Below are 13,067 nucleotides of genomic sequence, written 5' to 3'. Positions count from 1 at the left end.
TAGACCAGGCTCGGATGCAACGCTGCCTCGTGTTCCCCAGAGTGGGAGAGAAGACAAAGCACTGGCTTCCTCGCACAGCTGTCAATTCCGGGCCGCCCTCAGTCACTCTCGGAAGGGCTCCACCCCGTCCCCGAGAGAAGGAGCAGACGGCCCAAAGCTGGGCTCTGGTCATAGCCCTAGATGCTTTCACTTGAAGGGGGCTGTTGGTAAGTGTATAGCAAATTTACCCCCAAGTCACTAGGCTTTCCTCCTTTTAAACATTTCCCCCTAGGGGATTCTCCAAAATCCTACTTTCATTTCCGAGGCTGGATGCAGAGCATGCCTTCAGCGGCGATTTCAAACCGGACTCCCTTTAAAGCTATGCTCCAGGGAGGTGAACTCCCACTCCCAGCCCCCAGGGGTGAACCTCACTCTTCTCCCCTCCAAGTGAGTGTCTGTCTCCTTATCCGTAACATGGGGAGATGAATAACAAAGCGGCTGTGTTAATAAATGGAAAAAACACCCGACACTGAGGAAGATATGTAAGTGTATTCGATAAATAATTGTTTCTGGCCTGTCTCAGTTTGTTATCCCTGAGATACTCAATGTTTGTTCACTCTGCTGCACATTTAATCATTCTGGTAAGCAATGTTGTGATGGAGAAGGCAGGCGAGACACTACCCCCCCACCCCACCCCCCATCCTGTGGGTTTCTGATATCCTTTCACCCACTTGTAATTAGATTCAGGACAGGATAGCCCTATCACTCACATAAAGAGCAGCCTCCACAATCCTTTCTTGGAATTTTTTCTTTTTCCTGTAGCACTGGGCCTGGTGTGCACTGAAACAAACAGGAGACACACCATCTCCACCCCTGCAAACCCCACCCGTCCCAGAACTCGGTGTTCATTTCTCAGGTTATTGAAGATAAATGTAAAACAAACACACAGATGGCTTGTATTTCAGGAGGCTTGGAGTGCTTGTTTTAAACAACAGATTTTATGCTGCAGTTATGCTATTGCCAAGTTAGAACAGTTGTGTAAATCACTGATTCTTAGTGGGAAGGAGGCCCCAAACGAATGGAAGGGTAGTTGGAGAAGAATATATTCAATAATATAACTTCACATTTGGGGAAAAAAAAAAAACTATTGTTTTTGAACTACAAACTGTAGAAAGTAAGGCTTGAACATATCTTCTCAACTGGGAGGGTATAGGCTACAAAAAATTGAGAAACACTGATTGTAAAATGGGTCTCCTTAGGAACCAGATGGGGTGATATCCTTGGCCAGCCAAGACTTTCTGTTATTCCCAATTCTAAATAAATCTCACAGGATGCATTTCTTGAAGTATAAGATGTGTAGGAAGATAAAATCTAAAATATATATTTGAGTTTCGAATATTTTGAAAATGGAGAAGAAAGTAAATGCCTCCAGGCATATAGTACCACTAAAAATCACCCTCTGAGCCTGTCTCAAAAACCTTCATATTCCTTAGTGCGCTGACACACCTAGCTGCCTGTCACCTGATTAATTCCATTGTTAAAGTGCCCTCTCCAAGCTTAGCCCAGGTCTGTCATTTTGTATAATGTTGTCTTTTACCAGACTATGTATTTATCTTTAAGTTCAGCTGAAGAATGCATGCAGCTGGCTTTTTTCTTTGGTATAGTTGCAGTAACTTCCTGCCTTTGAAGTGTGTTGTTCCTGCTTTTCCTACATAGTAGAAAAACTTTCTTCTGACTCTTGAAAATTATCAACAGATCATCAAACTTCCCCTAAATATAAATCAGAGATCATGTTTCATGACTAAGCATTTGAGTATTATTTTGATCTTTTGATTGCAACCTGAAAAATCTTCTGATTTCTGGAAAGATGAGAGATCAGAGTTCATTTTTTAGAATACAGAAATAGATATCAAATCTATTGTACTCTTATCTCGTTTGATTTTCCTTCTCCCTTAGAATCTATGAAAGTAACAACATTTCCAAATCTACTGATAATAATCATAGACCTTTAAATTTCCAAAGCTGAGAGTCAGTAAGGATGTTCTAACTAATACATTCCCCTAATTTCACAGAAAGTAACTAAATAATTTAAGGTCACCCAGCTCCTAGAGATAGGATCAGGATTTGAGTCTTCTGATGCCCAGTCCAGTATGGGATTAGGTGGTCATCCAGTCAGTTTTATTTGTGGTCCATTTGCTATGGGCGGGACCCCATGTTGACAGTGGGGGATGCACTGATGAATGAAACAGAATGAAACAGATGTGGTTCCTGGCCCGGTGGAACTTAACATTTGGTGGCAGAGACTGACAATAAAACAAGCGAATAAACATTCAGGTAAGAAATAAAAGGATAATGAGAAATTTTGATAGCTTTCATGAAGGAAGCTAATGGGGTAAAGTGACAGAGAGCAACTGGATTGGGGGAAGATAGGGGAAATTACTTAGAGGTCAAAGAAGGCCTCTCTAAAATGGTGGCACTTAGGCAAAGATGAGAAGGACAAGAAGGACCGACCGAAGAGAGAGAGAGAGCCATGAGAAGTTGAGAGCAGCAAATTTCAGACAGAGGTTAAGAAATGAGTTTTGCATGTTAGAGGTGGTAAAAGGAAGTCGAGGCGGCTGCGGAGACCAAGAGGCTGAAGAGGAAAGCAGAGGCCTGGTGAGCCAAGGTCTGGGAGGCTTTAAAACTGTTCAGAGTGCATCAGGAAACCAGAAGGATTTTACTCACAGGAATGATCTGATCCCGTTTATGTTTTTAAAGATTACTTTGACTTTTATGGGCAACAAATGGGGTAAAGGCAGAGACATTTTAATTTTCTTATTTGAATTACACTAAATTTGGTAAGAAAAGAAAGCTAGCTTCTCCCAGGCATGGTAAATATGTTGCCTATGGAAATATCAGGTGACAATTTAGGTAATTTTACTAGGTGATTCCGATTGATAATTAGTTGCCAATGCATCCTTTCGATTGTTGTTATTGTGAAACCCTTCAAGGCTGCTGGGTATTCAGTACTTTACAAAGAAGAAAGTTGATCTCTGCCAATACAGAGCTAGGCAAATGGAAATATAAGCCAACGGAAAGAGAACAGGTAAGCACACTAATGTAGATAAGAGTAAAACTTGCCCTTTGGGACACTCTAGTCTGTTCTAAAGCTCTCTTCTCTCGCTCTTTCTACGTCTCCCTGTACTTGCATGTGACAAACCCATCATCTCTGGTGTCACAGCCAGATCTCAAAATCCTCTTTGATTTTTTTTATATGACCAGCATTGAGAATCTTCTTTTGAACTTCTATAACATTCTGTAATGTTCTAGGAGCAATGGGGCCCAAAGCCTTCGGAATATCTCTTACATTTCTAACCAGATGTGGGTTTGGGGTATGGGATAAAGAATGTATTCCAGAAAATTGGTAAACACAATTATAAATCTCACCTCCAGATTATCAGACATTAGAAGTGGGAGGGGCCTCAGAGATCCACTAATCCAACCAACTTATTTTACAGATGAGGAAACAGACTCAGAGAAGCCTAGGTTGCAAAGGTGGTAGGTGGCAGCACTCACTTTGAACCCAGACCCGCCTTGTTCAGGGATCTCAGGACCTCTCCTCAAGAGCACTTCCTTTAAAGGGGATCAGCCAGGAGGGGGCCATCTTATACAACCTTGAAATAACAAGAAAGCTGAGCAATTCCTCCAAGATAGGATGGAGAGAAAATCTAGGAGGACCGGAGAGAGATTCTCATTTATGCAGATCCTACTTAGGACCTATTATGTGCTAGAGTTATTAATGCCATGGAGATACAGAAAGCTCCTATTTGAAATGATTATTGAAAAAATTACCTGCTCTTCTAGGGAGTGTTGACCACATAAGCTAGAAAAGTTCAGAAAGAAAAGAACCAGAGGCAGAATAGTAGACAGGACGGGGAAGGAAATTCTGGGTGGGAGGGTCAGTATGAGCAGAGACATGGAGGTAGGATAATAGAAAATAGAGAAAAAGTTTCTGCACATAGTAAGCAGTCAATAAATGTTTGCACATGACTGATGCTTGGAGCATTAGGAAATAGAAGTAGTGAGAAATAATGTTATATGAGAGGACCTAGATTAAGGGGGGCCTCAGAAGTCAGGTAGCAAGGTTTCATCAGGGCACAAGACAGACTTGGTCAGCTAGGGAATATATGCATTATATTAGTATCTGTACCTCTAAAAGGAGAGATGAGGAAAAATATGCGCAAATTGTACAGAATGTAATTAATTTGTGAGCAAGCATTGAATGTTTACTGAACCCTTGCATTGTGCAAGGAATTAGGCGGGGAAAGATGACTAAGATGTGGTCCTTTATTGGCCAGATAAAGTATGACACATCTAAAACATGAGACGGCATGCAGACATTAACAAGAACCTGGCATCTTTTATCACCTTACACCTGTCAGAATGGCTATAGTTAACAAGACAAAAAATAATAAATGTTGGAGAAGATGTGGAGAAAGGGGAACTCTCATACACTGCTGGTGGGAATGCAAACTGGTGCAGCCACAATGGAAAACAGTATGGAGACTTCTCAAAAAATTAAAAATAGAACTACCATACGATCCAACTATCCCACTACTGGGTATTTATCCAAAGAACCTGAAATCAACAATACAAAGATTTATGCACTCCTATGTTCATTGCAGCATTATTCACAATAGCCAAGATGTGGAAGCAACCCAACTGCCCATCAACAAATGACTGTATAAAGAAGATTTGATATATATATCAAATATATATATTTGGATACATACACATACATACACACAATGAAATACTACTGAGCAGTAAAAGACAAAATCATGCCATTTGCAACAACATGGATGGACCTTGAGGGTATTATGTTAAGCGAAGTAAGCCAGACAAAGACAAACACCATATGATTTCCTCATATGTGGAAGATAAACACGTGGATAAGGAGAACAGATTAGTGGTTACCAGAGGGGAAGGGGGTGGGGGGAGGACGAAAGGGGTAAAGGGGCTCATATGTATGGTGATGGATAAAAACTAGACTATTGGTGGTGAGCACAATGCAGTCTATACCGAAACTGATATATACCAATGTACACCTGAAATTACACAATGTTATAAACCAAGAGGAGCTCAATAAAATTTTTTTAGAAAAAAGTTTAACCTTTCAAATGTCATTTTAGACATCATTAAAAATTTATAGAAAAAAAAATGACCATGGTATCTCTTACAGGCACTATATGGAACAATCTTCACATTTGAGTGTTAAGTGAGCAAAGCAAGGAGCAAAACAAGCATATATGGTGTGCCGTTTCTAAAGAAGGGGGGAGACATGCATGTTTGTATTTACATAGACAAGCTCTGGACGGATTTACAGAACATTGGTCACAGGGGTTGCCTCCTGGGAGAAGCAGGGCGCTGGGGAGGAGTGAAAAAAGACTGACTTTCCACTGTATTCGCTTTTGACCCGTTTGTATTGTATATCAGAGGCAAGCGTTGCCTATTCAAAAGTAACTGTTAGAAATTTAAAAATAGAAGCTCAGTTCTTTTTCAACAGTGCTCACCATTTCCTGTCATGGATCTTGTATCCTAATTTCACCTGTTTCAATCACTTAACCCTAAGTTTAAGTGTAAACTTAACCTCTACAAGTGCACTAGTTAGCATCTCGACTCACTAGCAATAGTTGATGCGTCTCTCCTCCCCTGGCTGCCCTCAGCAGCGACAGAAGCAAGAAAAAAAGAGAAAATAAGGTCCTCTGGTCCCTGTAACTTTTTTCTCTACGAGGACTGCCTGCCTTCTGCCTTCCACATTATCTGATACCCCATCTCCTACTGAACCTGCCTCCTACGGGGCAGCGACATTTTCTTAAGTGGAGGAAGATGAAGGAAGTTTTTAAAAAGAAGAAAAAAAGCCCAGAGTTTGGCCAAATGTTCTCTTTCAAGCTCCTGCTTGAACTGCGTATTTGCTCTCAGCTTGAGGGAGATGTCTTTTGGCAAGAAGGCGTTTTTGTCTCCACACAGACCCAAACTTTTTCTCTCATCACGTGCCCGACTGAGCCAGTCGCGTGCTCTGTAACATGATCACGATGGCCAGCCTTCCGACCCAACCAAGGAACAACAGGGTTAGGCAGCGGTGCAGCGACGGCAGCCACCAAAGTAGGGGCTGAAGGGGAAGAGGAAGCAGGCTCAAACGGCGGCTGGGACCTTGGAGGAGCCGGGAAACGGCCCACTGCAGAGGTGAGCTGCTGGGGGAGGGGAGCTGTTTGCCAAGGTCAGGATACGTCCAAGTTCACTTAAAGAAGGGCAAAGGACATTCTTCTTACCTCTGCCACCACCTCTGTGGTGGTCCTCTGTCCTCTTCACTTACAGCTTAGGTGAGATTTGCCTCTGGACAATGTCCTGGGATGTTTTCTTAGTGTGCAGAGTCCCCTACATGTCTCTTTTTTGTCTTTTTTGTTAGGAAGACTGGCTCTGAGCTAACATCCATTGCCAATCCTCCTCTTTTTGCTGAGGAAGATTAGCTCTGAGCTAACATCTGTGCCCATCTTCCTCTATTTGGTTTTAAATGGTTCTTTTCCCCCTACATGTCTCTTGCTAATGTCTGGATCTTCTGCCTGTGTTTGTACCATCTACTGCCCCGTAGTCTTGTTTTTCTAGCAATTGACAGATAATTCTGTCAAATGGACTGGGTTTGGCATGGAACTATGTGAAGGAGAAACTCCTGAATCAGAACTTAAAAGAGGAAAATCTGGGCCGGCCCCGTGGCTTAGCGGTTAAGTGCACGCGCTCCCCTGCTGGCGGCCTGGGTTTGGATCCCGGGCGTGCACCGACGCACTGCTTCTCCGGCCATGCTGAGGCCACGTCCCACATACAGCAACTAGAAGGATGTGCAGCTATACAACTATCTACTGGGGCTTTGGGGGGAAAAATAAATAAATAAATAAAATTATTAAAAAAAAAAAAAAGAGGAAAATCTAACTGGAAGAGGCTGTTGGGAAGCAACTGTGGTCGAATTGCTTCTCCTCTAACCTGCCAGGGTCCCCTGGAAGGAATGGGACCAATTACAACAGTCTTAAAGTCCTAAGGTAAATGTGTGAGCTAGGAGCTGGTTTTGATGCCACATACTGAGATTTATCAACAGTGGCTCTTGTTTGGAATTGTTGGTGGCCTGGTGGTCCCTATGGAAGGGTGAGAGGAATACAGTCAGTGTGTGTGCATGGAGGTGAACCATCGGCCAGTGGTTTTCAGGGTGCTCATATAGGCCCTTTGGGGCTTAAGGCAAGCAAGACAAGATACAGATTTGTGGGTTGCTTCAGTTTCATGTGCAATTCCAAATAAATTTCTCTGATTGGGGTATAATTTGGTAAATTTGGTAAAACAAATGCTCTGAGCATCAACTTCTGACCTTAGAAAGGAAAGTTGTTAGTGCAAGGAAAAGGTGCTGAAATGTTCAATAGCAAAAGCTGGACACATTCTGAGGGCAAAAAACAGTGCTTTTTACTCATTTACCCCTTCTTTCATTTATTCAGCAAATACTTCCTGAGTATCTGCTCCATGCCAGGCTTGTGTTTGGTGCTGTGAATCGCATAGTAAACGAGACAGGCAGGCTCCTTCTCACAGACACACAATCAAGTGGGGAGGAAACTTAAAGGGTTCAAGCAGCCTGCAACAAAAGCAGTGCAGGGAGCGCTGACAAAACTGTCCAAAGACAGTCGTGTTTGTCTCAGAGTTTAACCTTTTCCTTCGTGCATTGCATCTTCTTGAATGAGCATCTTGATAAAAGCCTCCCTCACGTACAGACTTTGGTCATGGCAGCTCCTCAAAACCCTCTTCGCCAGAGGCTTTAAGCCGTGTAATTACATTTCAGGTCAGTCTGCTCAGCCCTGGAGACAGACTGCTCAGCTCCTTCCAAGAATACAAAGAGCCCGAGAGCAGAGGCTGAAGTAACGGAAGTTCCAGTCCTCATGTCTGTAGCCCGCTCCCTGTGTCATTTCCCACTTATGAAACAGAATTTGTGCTGTTCCAAAAACACATGTAGCACCAGGCAAAGTGAAGGGAAGCCTGGATTTTGCGAAGCTGGTGGGCATTTGGAACAAGTCAGTTCTGCTATCTAGGCCTATCTCCTTAGCTATAACATGGAAGGGGTAGACCAGATGATCCATGAGCCTTTTTTTTTCTTTTTAATTTTAATCTCCTCTAAAAGTAAATGATTCTAATAATTTCACAAGATGTTTATAAAGAAACAATGCACATTCACATAAAGATGGTATATCTTATGCCTACAAGACACCTATACCTATAAGAACATTCATCAACCACGCAGAACATTCAGGAACCTAGAATCTGAAAGAAAATCTGAAAGAATCAGGCTGTAGACAAGTAAAATTTAAAATTAAACTGTCTCTATCCTCCCACCCTCATCCCATTACCCTGTCCTGTATTCAGATTCTTGAGGTCATGAACATCAGCTGTAGCCTCATTGTGTCTCATTTGCCTACATTGAGGATTGTGCAATGAAAAGATTGCATAGGCAGAATCAGCTGCTTTCAAAAGAACCACATTAACAGGTATCTAATTTGGATAATCTCACAATATATATCAAATCCCCCCTGCCTTTTTTTTTTTGTGAGGAAGATCAGCCCTGAGCTAAAATCCATGCCAATCCTCCTCTTTTTGCTTAGGAAGACCAGCCCTGAGCTAACATCTATTGCCAATCCTCCTCCTTTTTTTCCCCTTTTTCTCCCCAAAGCCCCAGTAGATGGTTGTACACCATAGTTGAACATCCTTCTAGTTGCTGTACGTGGGATGCTGCCTCAGCATGGCCTGACAAATGGTGCGTCAGTGCACGTCCGGGATCCAGGCCCAGGCCGCCAGCAGTGGAGTGCGCGCACTTAACCACTAAGCCACGGGTCCGGCCCCTCAAATTCTCTTTAAGAGGGAATCAATTCGTTGTAGTAATAGAATATTTACTTTTAGTGCATTTCATTTCTTTCTCTTCCCTGAATGCATTCCCATCATAAATGCTATTTCATAGTCTCTTTCTACATACTTTCTCATTTGGAAAATCAAAGTTATATTGTATTACTTTATTGAACAGGACATGTCTTATTTATCTTTGTATGCCCTGTGGCTAGCATTGTATCTGGCACACAATAATGTTTTTTGAAAGAATGATTAATATTTTAGAGAAAACATGTTCTATTTTCCCTTTGGTATTTGGTAAAAAAAAGAACAAAACCATACGCACACAGTATCTAATCCATTATTCACGGCTAAAAGAGGCCGATCTTATTCCTTTGTGTCCCTTTACAATCCTGATGCCCAGGGTTCATCAACATCAGCACATCCTATACTTTTTGCAGACTCAGTTGGTAAATGAGCACTGAATTCAAGTTCTGCCACCAAATTGTTGTGTAATTTGAAACTGAATATCTCTATGCCTCCATTTCTTCAAATGGAAAATGGGGGCATCAGAATAGATGAGCTTAAGACAACTTCCTGTTCTTAGATGGGAAACTTCAAAAGATAGAGAAAAAGTCAGAAAGAGGAAGTACAATAAAAATGTAATGATTATAGTACCTTAACGTATTAAATTTTTAATAATTGTTGATGATTTTGTTTGCCAAAATTTCTAACTTGAGCACTACCATTGGCAAGCAATGTTAGGGAACTTCTTTGGGTGAAGAGGCATCTGCCCACCAAGTTTGAGGTCTCCCCTAGAACCTTTCTGACTGACTCCTTTCCCTTAGAACTGAAAACATGTCTGCAGGCAGGTAGAGAGGCACAGAAAACAAGCTGCTTTGGCATAAAATATTCACTAGAATGATACAGTTGTGCAGCTTAGAGGAGTCAGCTACCTAGATAAATATCTTGGGAGATAGCATGAGGGCATATTGACTTAGCCAAAGAACCAATGGCATGTTAGGAAATGCTTCATTGCTTCTAATGAGATCAGATGTCAACATGGGGCCAGCCCGGTGGCATAGTGGTTAAGTTCTCGAACTCCAGTTTGGCAGCCCAGGGTTCACAGGTTCGGATCCCGGATGTGGACTTGCACACTGCTCACCAAGCCACGCTGTGGCAGCGTTCCACATACAAAATAGAGGAAGACTGGCACAGATGTTAGCTCAGCGCCACTCTTCCTCAAGCGAAAAGAGGAAGATGGCAACAGATGTTAGCTCAGGGCCAATCTTCCTTACCAAAAAGAAAAAAAAAAAGAAATCAGATGTCAACAGATAAATGCTGTGACTGCTGCAGCCAAAGGGGCTTTCCCACCACCAGAAGATAAACAGTCCCTTTCCCTTTGGCCAGAAGGTTTACATGGAGCAGAGGGTTCCAATGTCAATCTTACATATCAGCCCCTAATCACTCAGTCTCAGCAACACTCAGTTTCCATAACGTGGACACAATGGCCATTAGCACCCTGCCTTGTGGAATCAACCAGAGCTGCCTCCTTCCAGGGTCAAGGTCTTGTTGTACAATCATCCTGGTCTCTCTTAGTTTTTGTTTTTAATTTTAATATCTGGTTCTGTTTATCTATACTTTATCCCTAGCCTCCATCTCAAGAGAGTTTGAGATAGCTTCCAATAAAAGGATATATACAATAGAACAGCTGCAAACAAATAAAAACTGATTGGAAACCGTCCTGCACTCAATAAATAGCTTTCATACTGTTTTGCCTGGGGGTGGCGGTGGGTGACAGTGATCTGTAGAGAAAAGAACCAAGTGCTTTACTGCTATTGCTTTGCTTTTGGACCATGAAAAATTGTTAACAAAAAGAAGAAGAAGAAGGAGGGCACTTGTTCTTAATCACAGTTACCTTTAATAACCTAATGAAAACTATGGCTCTTTCTACCTTGAAAAATGAACATGGAAAAATAGGCATACAGTGTCAGGGGAGACAAAGAATTCTCAAAGCCCTTCAGGAATTGAAATTAATCTGATTTAGAGTAAAGGGAAAGCTAATTAGAGCAAAGGGAGAGCTAATTACGAATCTTCAATAAAATGTTTCCTACAAATGGGCATTGAATTCATTTAAAAATTTTTAAATATTTCTGTAATTTTCTGAATATGTAACATTTACTCATGGTACAAAATTCAAAAGGCAAAAAAATAAAAGATACATGGTAAAAAGATAGCCTTCCTTCTACCCTGTTCCCCAGACATCCAGTTTACCTCACCAGAAACCACCATCAATTTTTTTTGAGGAAGATTGGCCCTGTGCTAACATCAGTTGCCAATCTTCCTCTTTTTTTTTCTTTTTTCTCCCCAAAGTCCCAGTACATAGTTGTATATATCATAGTTATAGACTTATAGCTCTTCTATGTGGGACACCACCTCAGCATGGCTTGATGAGCGATGAGTAGGTCTGCGCTCAGGATCCAAACCGATGAACTCCTGGCCCTGGAAACGGAGTGCGGGAACTTAACTGCCACGCCACCTGGCGGGCCCCTGGAGACACCATCTTAACCAGTTTCTTAGATAATCTTCCAGTGATAGTTGATTATTCTATGTATTATTCTATGCATATGTAAACAGCACACACACATATACATACACATGCACACATGTACACATACACACACATGCACACTTGCATATGTTCCACACATTGCTTTTTTCACTTAATATTTCTGGAGAGTACACACAAAGCTGCCTTATTCCTTTAATGGCTGCAGAATGTTTCATTACCGGAGGTACTATAATTTATTAAACCAGTCCTCCATTGGTGAAATTTTTTTCTATACTTTAGCCGTTGAAAACATTATCACAATGAACATCCTTGTATACACATCATTTTTTATATACAGGATTGTATAATAGAAAAAAAATCCTAAGAAGTGTAACTGAGCATTAAGTTTAACTCTGAGCTTACTGGCAGCCAAATGAAAAGGTAGGGGGGGATGGACCAAAATGATTATCTAATTTTTTTGCATTCCATAAGAAAGCATACCACTTCCTCCAAAGAGGAAAACTTCTGTGCACTAATTTCTTCATAGGAATTTATCATCTGTATCCTCATAAAAAATGCACTTCTTCTTTTGGGGAACTCAATAATGGAGTAAGGAATATCTTTAGTGGTATTTTTAATATTCATATGGCAGATTGTTACATCTATCTTGATTTAAAAAAAAAAAAGCATGGGGGGGCTGGCCCCGTGGCATAGGGGTTAAGTTCGCACACTCCACTTCGGCGGCCTAGGGTTCATGAGTTTGGATGCCAGGTGCAGACCTACACACCGCTCATTAAGCCATGCTGTGGCGGCGTCCCACATACAAAAAATAGAGGAAAACTGGGACAGATGTTAGCTCAGGGACAATCTTCCTCAAACAAAAAGAGGAGGATTGGCAACAGATGTTAGCTCAGGGCCAATCTTCCTCACCAAAAAAAAAAAAAAAAAAGTATGGTCTGACTAAAACCCAGCATTCCTTGAATAAGCTAAAATGAAATCTGGGAGGAAAAGGTTCAGTTTTGAGGTTGGAGACCATGTATCCAAGAGCACAGAGAAGGCCTGGGCATTGTCCTCCTTTAAAGATTTCTTGGGCATGCCAGCTGTACTGTTCTACTCAGCATTTTCTTAGCCCAGACCTCCAGCCCATACTTTCAATATGGATTTTGGAATGACAGGTTTATGTATCTAGACTGAGAGTTTCTCATTCATCTTTGCACCTCTATGGCTCCTTGCACATAGTAAGTTTTTCACAAACATTCCTGGAAGGAATGAATGTGCTTCTGAAGATCAAAGACCACGTCTCATTACCTTCACAAACTCTTGGCAAAGAGAATGGTGATGATAAGACACTGGGAAAAGGCAAGGATGAGACTGATTTTAAGTGAAGTTCCCATGGTATAACAGAGCAAAAAGAGTCCCAGAAGCTTAAAAAACAAACCACCCAAATGTGGCCTCAGCTTCCTTCCCAAACAGAATGGTTATCTCAACCGGTCAGCAGAGCCTTTCACACTTCCTAACAAGCCCTGAGGGAAAACCAGCTGGACTCGAAGCTTCCACTCGCCTGCAAGTGGTTTGCAGATATTTAGATCTCCAAGTCTTTCCCAACTTTCTTTGACATTCGGTTTGTTGTCGTTAAGACACTTGATAG

At 41.7% G+C, this 13,067-nt stretch overlaps 1 protein-coding gene across 1 annotated transcript in view; it reads left to right on the top strand.

Annotated features, from left to right (window-relative positions):
- The first annotated feature begins 6,082 nt into the window (after nucleotides 1–6,082).
- Nucleotides 6,083–13,067, top strand: part of FAXDC2 (fatty acid hydroxylase domain containing 2) — a 29,081-nt gene continuing 22,096 nt past the window's right edge. The window contains exon 1 of the mRNA XM_058544688.1: nucleotides 6,083–6,204. The gene's annotated coding sequence lies outside the window, so the exon portion shown is untranslated. The remainder of the gene's footprint in view (nucleotides 6,205–13,067) is intronic.

The sequence above is a fragment of the Diceros bicornis genome, chromosome 1, assembly GCF_020826845.1.
Source record: "Diceros bicornis minor isolate mBicDic1 chromosome 1, mDicBic1.mat.cur, whole genome shotgun sequence".
NCBI lineage: Eukaryota > Metazoa > Chordata > Mammalia > Perissodactyla > Rhinocerotidae > Diceros > Diceros bicornis.
The sequence above is the reverse complement of the archived record's forward strand: the minus strand, read 5'-3'. Positions and strand labels throughout refer to the sequence as shown.